General features: G+C 33.0%; 1 protein-coding gene across 6 annotated transcripts in view; it reads right to left on the bottom strand.

Annotated features, from left to right (window-relative positions):
* Positions 1 to 12,544, bottom strand: part of LOC145293843 (uncharacterized) — a 682,379-nt gene that overhangs the window by 226,403 nt on the left and 443,432 nt on the right. For 4 of the 6 annotated variants that reach the window (XM_080140517.1, XM_080140520.1, XM_080140518.1 and 1 more), the window contains one exon: positions 2,476 to 2,520. The exons of the other annotated variants lie outside the window; for them this stretch is intronic. The gene's annotated coding sequence lies outside the window, so the exon portion shown is untranslated. The remainder of the gene's footprint in view (positions 1 to 2,475; positions 2,521 to 12,544) is intronic. 6 annotated transcript variants of the gene reach the window in all.

Raw genomic sequence — 12,544 nt, 5'->3', positions numbered from 1 at the left:
TGTGATGTTCCCTGGAAGCTGAGTGACAACCTCTCCCAAGGTTTCCAGTACTCTCCATCTCTTTCGATAACATTTGAAAATAAATTTGCATTATCGCAACAGCTGTTTGTCATTGTTTACTCGTTGGCAGCAGCTATTAGTCTTTGCTGGGATTTGAGTGGCAATAAACCTCCCTAAGGTCCAAGTTCTCTTCGCACTTATCCGGTCAGTTCCTCAGTCTTTCCTTCCTTCTTGACTCTACTTGGTTATTTGGTCTCACTCTTGGGGGGGGGGGCGCAGTGATGTAGCAATGGGAGAAATGAGATGGGGTTGTGTTAGAGAATTTATAGATATGCGGTTTCAGTGTCCTTGGTTTCATGTTTTGCCTTTGCAGCAGTTTTTTTTCTGGCCAGCACTTGTTGCTCCTATCTGTGAGTTTCCACATTCAAGCGTTTTCATGATTGTTGTTTGTTGTATTTTTCCAGTCACCCCTTTGATTCCAATTTCTCCCATTCTTTTTTCAAAGTTTTTCGAGATTGTTTCTAGTGCTCCTAATATTATAGGTATTATTTTGATTTTCTTCATTTTCCATATACCATTCATCTATTATTATTATTATTATTATTATTATTATTATTATTATTATTATTATTATCATCATCATAATCATCATCATTAGGGGTTCTTACACAGATCATTTTTCATTGACAACAACTTGTGGTATTCTTTTGAGTCTGTCTAGAAATTCAATACTTTCCACCGCTTTCAACAATCAATTGACCATTTTAATATGTTATAGTATGACTTGCTTTTGCTCTCTTAGTCTTAGTGGATTTCAGGACAAGAATTTATCTAGTCTAGTGGAGTATCCAGCTTTGTGTTGTTAGTTGAAATAACATCACTTGGAAAAGGTGCAGAATTCTTTGTAAAAGCCAGTGTGGGTTAGCCATACCGAGGATATATTATTTGAGTTGCGAATACTGTGTGATTGGAATTGTAGGTAAAAATATCTTCATGCCCTGACAAACCGTTGTATAAAGAGGCTCTAGACACTCGAGGATAGGGTCTAGTGGACATTGAGAGAAGTTGACTTGATAATTCATAATGAACGTAGCATATGATTTTCTAACGACAGGCCACTTTTTGCAACCCTATTGTTCATGTCATAAGTAATTGTTGTGAGCGATTGTTTTCCAATGAAACTACATCATCGGTTTACTATGTTCCTGGTTATTTTGTACCGATTTACATTCTGGAACGAAAATATTCCCAGTCAGAAATAGACCAAGTATGCGCGTATATAACAATAACAACCGTGAACGTCGGGACACCAAAGAATCAAGAATATGGTTCTTTTCTATATCCAATTATACTGAATATGACATAAAGAATATCAATCTTCCCCTAAAGCTATATATATATATATATATATATATATATATATATATATATATATATATATGATGCACATAGTATATAGATAAATATATATATATATATATATGTTTACACATATATGTATACAGATATATAATTACGCACTATATATAATATACATACATACACATATGCATACATAACCGCAGATATATATACACACACATGAAATAACGTTATGATTATTGTGAATTCGTGAAAGCAAATTAATTCAGTGATTTCAAGAAATTAATTGACTTACTGGCAAAATAATTTCCAACGAACCACTTAAAATTCCCTTTTTTTTGTAGTTTGAAAGGTTTACAAATTTCCTGGACACAATATATCCGTTTATTTATATATATATATAGTAATTTATAAAATATATATGGCGGTTATAAATTACTAACTAGCTCTACCTACGTATTGAGAACTTTTGAAGTAAATACTAAAAGTTTACGCATAAATCTATACTTTCGTATATTAAATTTATGTGAGTAAATGAAGTAGTTATATATATATATATATATATATATATATATATATATATATATAATGCTTAAAATTTTATAAAATTCCAAGCAGGATTATCAACGCGATTTAAAATGCGATAAGAACATAGAGACTGGAACTAACAGCTGAGGGACAACACATAACAGAAATCAACATACCAAGAAGTATCTTCCAAGGAGATTCACTATCACTATTACCGTTCATCATAGCCATGATGCCCCTTAATAATATACTGAAAAAGTGTCAAGTTCTCTAACACGAAGGAAAAATGAACCACCTGATGTACATGGACGATCTGAAACTCTTTGCAAGAACCAAGAAGGAAGTAGAGACATTAATAAATACCATCAGGATCTTCAGCCAGGATATCCAAATGTAGTTTGGTATGGAAAAGTGCGCACTACTATATATATATATATATATATATATATATATATATATATATATATATATATATATATATATATAATTCTTAGTTAAATATGATGTACCGTTATGCGGACTTTATTTTTGGAAATTTTGTTGTTATCATGTAAAATACCATAAGATATTAAACGTTATATTTACCTGAACGTTTTAATCTGTGAATATCGACGAAACATTGATTCTTACCTGAAAAGAAAAGAAATTTTAATTAATCAAAAAAATAAAGAAGAAAGAAATTTATCAAAATTACTTATCCGTTGTTCATCATCGTTTCTTCATCAGCTTTTTCTTCTTCTCATCATTGTCATCATCATCATCTAAACTAAGGTAACTATTCTACTCATACGACACATCATCCGACCTTCCTAAGATAGCTCTCTGGTCCTAGTGTCACTCTTCTGCGAATCCTACCCCCGTACGAACAAATGATGCCTTAATGTTTCAAATCAAAACGCAGAAAACTATCAAAGGCAACCTTTCCTAAAATACGCAAAATATTGGAATCGCTCTCTCTCTCTCTCTCTCTTTCTCTCCTTTTCTATATCTCCCCTTCTCTCTCTGTTTCTTTCTCCCTCTCTCCTTATTCTTCCTCTCGCTCTGTCCTTCTCTCTGTATATATATATATATATATATATATATATATATATATATATATATATGACTGTACGCATTGCACAGTCGTGAAATACGCTTACCCATTATATTTTCATTAATGCATATTTCGTATTTATTATTATATTATATTGGATCCAATACATAGTAATGATTTAAAAAGTTAAAAACAATGAAAACAAAACCGGAAAAATAATAGGGAATTAGTTTAAATGATGTTTAAAATGTAAATTAGCTAAATCCTTTGCAGATGAATGACATTCCACGACCTGTATATAACGAAGTTATATTTTCTTTTAAAACAAAAAGAGAAAGGGGTTTAATATGAATATCAGTACACTAAAAAACACCAATGTATAGAAGTATATATATATATATATATATATATATATATATATATATATATAATCATTCTTTTGGTTTGTATAAAGATTACAACTACTAAATACCGGTAATGTAGACACAGACATCAATAGAAAGTACATTTAATAACAATAAAATCTCGTTTGGTTGACTGACATTTCATTGAAGGAATAAAAACACTCATACATCTTTAATTTGCTTATTTCTGTTTGGAAATTAATAAATATGATTCGTCCCTTTTTTTTACCGATTTGTTTTGTCGTTTTCATCGATCAGTTTTTCTACTTCTTATCGATTAGTTTATTTCACTTATTAAAAGAGTTAATAGGTATAAACTTGCAAAGAGATAGCAAGCAGGAATAGTCAATCCGGGCAACACCGAATCGACATGATAATGAAGACAATAAAGGTGGGAGTAAACGAGATGGAAAGCGCGTGAACAGGAAGTGAAACGAGTGATAGCGGAAAGGGAGATAAGCCGGACAGATTTCGTACTGGTTGGCTGAACACCAAAAGGTATATGCAGATTTGAAGTTCCTGCGCAGGAAGACGACACAAGTGAATCGAACGATCAACCAATGGAACATTTTTAATCAAGCATTTGCGCATTAGATTTTCTGGCAAACGGCCACAGATTTTGAATACATACACATATATATTTTTTAAATATAATTATCCACTTACACGTGTTTCGTCGTTTACGACTTATCAGAGTGGCTTAATCCTAGATGACGAAACAAGTATCAGTAGATAATTATATTTTTAAAAACAGTATATACATGCCGCACCCCATTTGAAGGTACCAAATTGGTAAAAGGGAAAATTATTCCCAATTCGCATTTAGGTAAAAATCCACTTGGCTTCCAAGGGGCCAAAAGTTCAAAAGATTTTACCTTCGCGGTCTCTAGCAAACTATTCAGCCAATTTTGGGTGTAAACATTTGAAATTTTGCATGAAGAGTATTCAGGCATGCAGCAAGCTTTTAAATCAATTTTTAAGCGAAAATTTTGTTGGCAAGAGATCAAAGATAAAAGGGTTGACCTTTGCAGACTCTACCAACCTCCTCCGCCAATGTTGGGTCTAAACATTTGAAATTTTAGATATATGTTACTTGGACATGGGTCAAAAATTTTAATTGAATTTGAGCCCAAAACAATACATGTTAAGGGGTCAAAATTGGGACAAAAATTAAAAAAAAAATACGTCTGTGGTATCTACCAACTTTTATCTATGATAGTTAAAGAAGCCTATTATATAGAAAGGCATTATCGCTGTTTAATATATACACGTGTACATAAGGTTATGAACCCTACCTTAGGCCCGAGCAAAGCTGGGCTGAACTGCTAGTATATATATATATATATATTGTAAACATAGACCGCATGATAAAAGCGTATTTTATAAACGCCTGCTTCACTTTATCGAAGTATCTTTTTTTCTTGAGAAGCTGACGAGTAAAAATGAGTTCTAGGGGTCTTTTCTAAATAGTAAAGATCCACCCGCGACAAGGAAACCAAAATATACTCTATAGTTGTTCAATTAATAATTTGTATTTAACTTTAATGTATTTCTTTTCGGCACACTCTAACAATAATGCACACACACGCACACTTATATAGTCGGTTAAAAACGGGTAGAAGTTATAGCCAATAAATTTAGAACTAGCGGGACCTGTGGAAATACCACAGGGGACTCATTCATATGTAATATATTAATGTTGGCATTCTGTAGGGTTAATGCTTTATCGATTTTTATGTATTATAAAGTTGCGATTAAAAAAAAAATATCCATATGGATTAGGCGAATTAGCTTGAATCGAAACCGAAATAAAAACTTATGAAATATATATATATATATATATATATATATATATATATATATATATATAATTTGAGGGTGTTATTTTTCAGAGGAAAAGTAACCAAGGAAATACTACGAGGTCAATAAAAGAGTGCTCAATATCGAGATAGAGCAGGGTATATATATATATATATATACACATAATTGATAGAAAAAATTATATAATTACGACAATGAACAGACTAATATTTCAAACAAATGGTCGGTTAAAACCAGAAGTCTCCGTCGGGGGAGTTGCTTTTTAAACGTATTATATATACGTATTTTAATTTAATATATATACGAGCAGAAGTACCCCTCGTTGACTGGATGCAAAAACAATTTACAGAAAATGGACTGTGATTGATGAAAGTATGATAGGTTATAAAAAGGAGGGGTTGTAAAGAGATAGGTTTTGATACTAAAAAATTTTACCCCAAGCAAAATATGATGAAAGTAAAGATAATTTTCGCGAAAATATATTTTTTTATATCAACTTTGTTTCCATTCGTAGCTAAGAGTGACCAACAAAATGATGTTTCCTTACTATTGGGGCCAGGCTCGAACGCAGACCCCACACTTTTTATGAACCACTGTTCTGCCAGATCAAACATACCCATTCCTGATCCTCGATACATCTTCTATCATTATATGTAATCAGTTTTTTTAAAATAGTCAACCATATAGGATCCTATTCGTGACCACACACACACACACACACACACACACACACACACACACACACACACACACACAAACACAAACTCACGTTCAGCTTTATATTATAGATATACGCTTAAAATATGATCAATGCAGATTTCGTACTTATTATTATATCAGACAAAATGTATAGTAATGATTTAAATGTTAAAAAAATGACGCTTGCGTCATCACTAAGACTCGAAACAAAAGCGTTTAGCTTACGATTTACTTTTTACTTTGACGTTAATACCTGAGCTATAAAGATATGTTTGTTTAAGGCTAAAAATGAAAACATGAACCAATAGCTATTACGTTACGCATGCATATTCGTAATACCGTTATTCGACCTTCCAATTTCGTAAATTTGCAAACATTTGTACAGATTTTCTCCGGCAAAAACCTAAATATAATGATGCAAATGGGTTCGAATATCTTATATATATAAAGTTTCATGCCTGCAGACCAAAGACTGGCAGAGAAGTTTGGTAAGTCAACTTTTTTAAACAAATATATACGCATACATAACTCTACAGATCTATAAAAGTGAAAGTGTCTGTGTGTGTGTGTCTGTCTGTGTATATTTCCCGACACAATAACTCTGTCAATTTTCAGTCTGCAGACTCGAAATTTGAAATCCAGGGTACTGAGATTTGGAAAAATCTTTGTAATCCATTTTCGGCCAGAAATTTGACTGTTAAGGGGTCAAAGTTCAATGATTTGACATTTGAGAACTCCTCTGCCAATTTATTGGTATAAACAGTTGAAATTTTAGATATAGGTTCCCTGGACATGGATCTGACGTAATAATTTGATTTGAGCCTCAAACAATAAATGGTAAGTGGTCATAATAGAAATCAAAGTTAGAAAAATTTCACCGCTTCGGTCTCTACAAAATTACTTATCAATTTCTTGTCTAAACATTTGAAATTTTACATAAAGGCTATTAAGAGATAGGGCAAGCTTTTTAATCGGTTTGTGTCGAAAATTTGAGTTATATATATATAAATGTATGTATGTATTTATGTTTGTATGTCTGCCTAAAACTTTCGACAGAGGCGACAGATTTTTAGAAGATCAGTATTGTATTGAAGTCGACTTTTCAGACGACAAATATCGAAAAATTGGCTAAAACCTTGATATCTTCACCTTCAATTGGGAACTTTTCTCCAGGGGGTCGCTTTTTTCGCCGATATTTTCGAAAATCATCATCTCCTTTCGATTGTCTAATCTTCATTAAAACCTACGTCACTTTCGGTTTGGCGGTGGTCTAACAGAAAACGTCAGGTTTTTTTTTCCTGTTATTTTCCTCCTTTTCGGTACGTGTTCAAGCCTGCCTTCCTACTACCACTCTTTTTCTTTTGCTCAACATACACCTCCAAACACCCGGGCAACGCCGTCACCCATGCTAGTATATATATAAGTGATAAAGTGAACGTGTCTGTGTATCTGTCTGTCTGTGTGTGTGTGTGTGTGTGTACATTTCCCTACGCAACAACTCTCTCAATTTTAAGTCTACAGACTCGAAATTTGATATACAGGGTACTGAGATTTGGAAAAATCGATGTGATCGGATTTTGGCCAGAAATTTGGCGATTAAGGGGTCAAAGTTCAACGATTTGACCTTTGAGAACTCTACAAAATACTCCGACAGTATTGGGTCTAACACTTGAAATTTTAGATATAGGTTCCTTTGACATGGATCTAAATTAATTACTTGATTTGAGCCCCCTCAAAAAAAAATTTTAAGGGGTCATAATAGGGGTCAAAGTTAAAAAAATTGACCGCTTTTTTTTTTTTTGCTCAACATACACCTCCAAATACCCGGGCAACGCCGGGCACCCATGCTAGTATATCTATAAAAGTGAACGTGTCTGTGTATCTGTGTGTGTGTGTGTCTGTCTGTCTACTGTGGGTGTGTACATTTCCTTACGCAATAACTCTCTTAATTTTAAGTCTACAGACTCGAAATTTGATATACAGGATACTGAGATTGGAGAAAATCTTTGTGATCCATTGTCGGCCAGAAATTAAGCGATTAAGGAGTCAAAGTTCAACGATTTAACTCTACCAAACTCCTACGACAATTTTGGGTCTAAACACTTGAAATTTTAGATATAGGTTCCTTCGACATAGGTCTTAATTAATAACTTGATTTGAGCTCAAAACAATAAATGTTAAGGGGTCATAATAGGGGTCAAAGTTAAAAAAATTGACCTCTGCGGTCTCTACCAAATTACTCAGACAATTTCTGGTCTAAACATTTGAAATTGCACATAAAGAGTATTCACAGATAGGGCAAGCTTTTTAATTGGTTCGGGTCGAAAATTTCAGCTTCTGAGAGGTCAAAATTCAAAAGATTTGACCTTTGCGGTTTTTAGCATACTACTAACCGAATTTTTGGTCTAATTATTTAAAATTTACACATAACGGGTATTCAGACAAGCGGCAAGCATTTTAATCAGTTTTAGGGCGAAACTTTGGCTGCGAAAGTTGAAAGAGTTGACCATTGCCGATTCTACGAAAGTTCTCCGCCAATTTTGGGTTAATTACTTCAAATTTAAGATGTAAGTAGCTTGGGCATGGGTAAACCTTATATTTTGATTTGAGACCAAAATAATTAATGTTAATGGGTCAAAATTGGCGTCCAATTTATAAAATAATTGCCTCCGCGGTCGCTACGAAATTACTCAGACAATTTCGGGTTTAAATAATTGAAATCTTACATAAAGTGTAATGACACGTGCCTCTGTGTGTGTGTGTGTGTTTGTGTGTGTGTGTACATTTCCCTACGCAATAACTGTATCAATTTTTAGTCTATAGACTCGAAATTTGATATACCGAGTACTGAAATTTGCAAAAATTGATGTGATCGGTTTTCGGTCACAAATTTGGCGATTAAGGGGTAAAAGTTAAACGATTTGACCTTTGAGAACTCTATTCAACTCCTCCGACAATTTTGGGTCTACGCACTTGAAATTTTAGATACAGGTTCCTTGGGCATGGATCTAACTTGATAACTTAATTTGAGCCAAAAACAATAAATTTAAAGGGGTAATAATAGATGTCAAAGTAAAAAAAAATGACCTTTTTTTTACTCAACATACACCTCAAAACACCCGGGCAACGCCGGGCACCCATGCTAATATATATATATAAAAGTTAAACTGTCTGTGTCTGCCTGCGTACATTTCCCTACACAATAACTCTGTCAATTCTCAGTCTACAGACTCGAAATTTGATATACAGTTTACTGAGGTTGGAGAAAATCTTTGTGATCGGTTTTTCGCTGTTAAACGGTCAAAGTTCAATGATTTGACCTTTGAGAAATCTAAAAAACTCCTTCGCGAATTCTGGGTATAAACACTTGAAATTTTAGATATAAGTTCCTTGGACAGTGATCTAACTTAATAGCTTGATTTGAGCCCAAAACAATAAATGTTAAGGGGTCATAATAGGGGTCAAATTTAAAAAAAAATTGACCTCCGCGGTCTCTACCAAATTACTCAGATAATTCCTGGTTTAAACTTTTGAAATTTTATATTAGTGGTATTCGGAGATAGGGCAAGCTTTTCAATCGATTTGGGTCGAAAATTTGAGCTATCAATATATAAATGTATATATGTATGTTTACATGTCTGCCTAAAACTTTCGACAGAGGCGGCGGATTTTCACAGGATCAGTATCGTTTTCAGCTCGGCCTTTCAGACGACAAATATAAAAATATGGGCTAAAAACATTAATTTCTTTATCTTCAACTGGGCACTTTTCTACAGGGAGAGGTCGCTTTTTAGCCGATATTTTCGGAAGTAATCCCCTTTTTTCGTCTAGCCTTTATTTTAACCTACGGCAGTTCCGGTTTGGAGGTAGTCGTAACAGCAAAGACGTCACGTTTTTTCCCGTTCTTTCCCCCCTCTGCGGTACGGGTTCGAGCCTGCCTTCCTACTACCACTTTTTTTTTGTTCTCAACATACACCTCCAAACAGTCGAGCAATGCCGGGCTCCCATGTTAATATACATAGAGACTTTTTAATATAGATTTTTGACGCAGAAATTACTCACGTAGAAATCATGGAGAATATCTGCATGAATACAATTACACGTAATAGGTAACTAAAGATGATCATCCTATAAGAAAACCGAAAAAACTAATAGGGAATTAATTAAATACAATGTTTAAAAGAATATGCAAATTAGCTAGATCTTTTACAGATGAATACAAACAATTTCACGACCCATATATATATATATATATATATATATATATATATATTTATTTATATTTATATATACATATACAGCCGCTTAAAATAAAAATGTAAGCGGCTGTATGTGTGTGTGCGTGTGTCTGTGAACATTTCCCTAACAAATAACTCTGTCAATTTTCTGTCTACAGACTCGAAATTTGATATACAGGGTATTGAGATTGTGGAAAACATTTTTAATCCGTTAGACTTTTGAAAACTCTACTAAACTCCTCCGCCAATTTTGGGTGTAAGCACTTGAAATTTTAAAAGTAGGTTACTTGGACATGGATCATAATTTTTAATTCAATTTGACCCCAACAATTAATCTTAAGGGGTCAGAATTGGGAGCAAAGTTTAAAAAAATTTACCTTTGCGGTATATTGCAAACTACTCAGCACATTTTTGGGTCTAAACATTTGAAATTTATACATAACGGGTATTCAAACATACAGCAAGCATTTTAATAAGTTTGGGGGCGAAAATTTAACTAACAAAAGGTGAAAGTGTAAATAGTTGACCTTTGCAGATTCAAACAAATTTCTCCGCAAATTTTGGGTCTAAAGACTTGAAAATTCAGACGTAGGTTACTTAACATTTATTGTTTTTGGCTCAAATTGAATGGAAATTATGATCCATGTCCAAGTAACCTACATTTAAATTTTCAAGTTTTTAGACCCAAAATTGAGGGAGGAGTTTGGTAGAGTTTTTTAAAGGTCAAATCGTTGAACGTTGATCCCTTGACAGCACAATTTCGGGCCGAAAACGGATTAAAAATATTTTCCCAAATCTCAATACTCCTTATGTCAAATCTCGAGTCTCTAGACCGAAAATTGACAGAGTTATTTGTTAGAGATATGTATACAGACACACACAGATATTTTCACTTTTATAGATATATAGATAATTATATAAACATTGTTATAGGTCTACGCGGATCAAACTTTGCTTGTATGCAGCTGACCTAGTTTACAGTCGGAAGGTGATGGCAGTAAATGAGCAATAGAGGTGGGAGAGAGGTTGTTCTTGTTGCCTTTTCGTTTTAACAGGGAGGTCATTTGGAGTCCTGATAATACATCAAGATATATATATATATATATATATATATATATATATATATATATATATAGTTTGTTAGTTATAAAATATATATGGCGATTAAGCTACACTGAATATTCCGCGTTTCATCCACTCTAGGATTTTTCACGCTTATGCGCATAAGCCTGAAGAATCCTAGAGTGGATGAAACGCGGAATATTCAGTGTAGCTTAATCGCCATATATTTTATAACTAACTAGCTCTACCTACGTATTGAGCACTTTTGAAGTAAATACTTAAAGTTTACGCATAAATTTATACTTTCGTATATTAATTTTATTAATTTTATGTGAGTAAATGTAGTTATATATATATATATATATATATATATATATATATATATATATATACTTGTGTAGATGTTATAGGGTGAATTCAATTGACAAACCGAACCAAACGTGTACGCATATGTGTATAGGTATGTATGTGTGTGTGTGTATGTTTGTGTCTATTTGCTTTCTTTTTGATGAAATGATTTAAGGCAAAGAGAAACACGTTTATGTATGTATGTGTGTGTGCTTGTGAACAAATTAATTTTATAAACATGTGGAAATGTTTGTTCGTTTTCTTATGTTTGGTAAACTTTGCACAATCATCCGTGTTAACAGCATCGTGCAAATGAAAATATTTGTTTAACAAATCTCTTTAAACGTTCTTCTATTTATTTATGATAGAAAAGAGGAAACTGTCAGCCACAAATCACTTTTAAGCGGAAACATGTGTTTATAAATGTACATAATTTGGTAAAGATATGCTTCTACAAACATAAGGCGGGATCTGCTAACAGAACCCTATATTCATCGCCACGCTCTTGGCAATAATACCTCGACCTCACTTAGGAAAAAAATCGGGCGATATATGAATTCGAACCGCGAGTTATGGCAGTAATTGAAAGCACTGAGTTTACCTCGACAATTTGATCTGGAAAACTATATCCATGTCAGGAATCGATATGTTTGTATTATTTTTTTTTAATATAAAACATTTCGTCTCAACTCTCATATTTCACCATAATTTTGAAATAAAACAAAAAAAAAACCCTTCTTTTTATAAGTTTCTAAAATTGACTCTTGCTCTAGACTTGACATGAAATGTAATTTTTTGACCCTTTGGTTGTGACCATAGCGTAGTATCTGTGTTAACTGTGGCAAGCAGGGCCAAATGTCAAAATATTATTATTACTATTATTATTATTAATGGACGGCTGGTCGCTGGATCAATTATTATGATTAGAAAAATAAACAATTAGATTGGGGAAAAGTGATATAGGAAACAATATTAATATCGCTACAAAGGAATGTGAAAACAGAAAATAGATGTAAACATGATTTTTGGTTTGCATAAAAAGTTAACTA

The sequence above is a fragment of the Euprymna scolopes genome, chromosome 15 (genome assembly GCF_053919585.1).
Source record: "Euprymna scolopes isolate OS-2025 chromosome 15, ASM5391958v1, whole genome shotgun sequence".
NCBI lineage: Eukaryota > Metazoa > Mollusca > Cephalopoda > Sepiida > Sepiolidae > Euprymna > Euprymna scolopes.
Note: the sequence above shows the minus strand (reverse complement) of the source record. Positions and strands in the feature narration are given on the sequence as shown.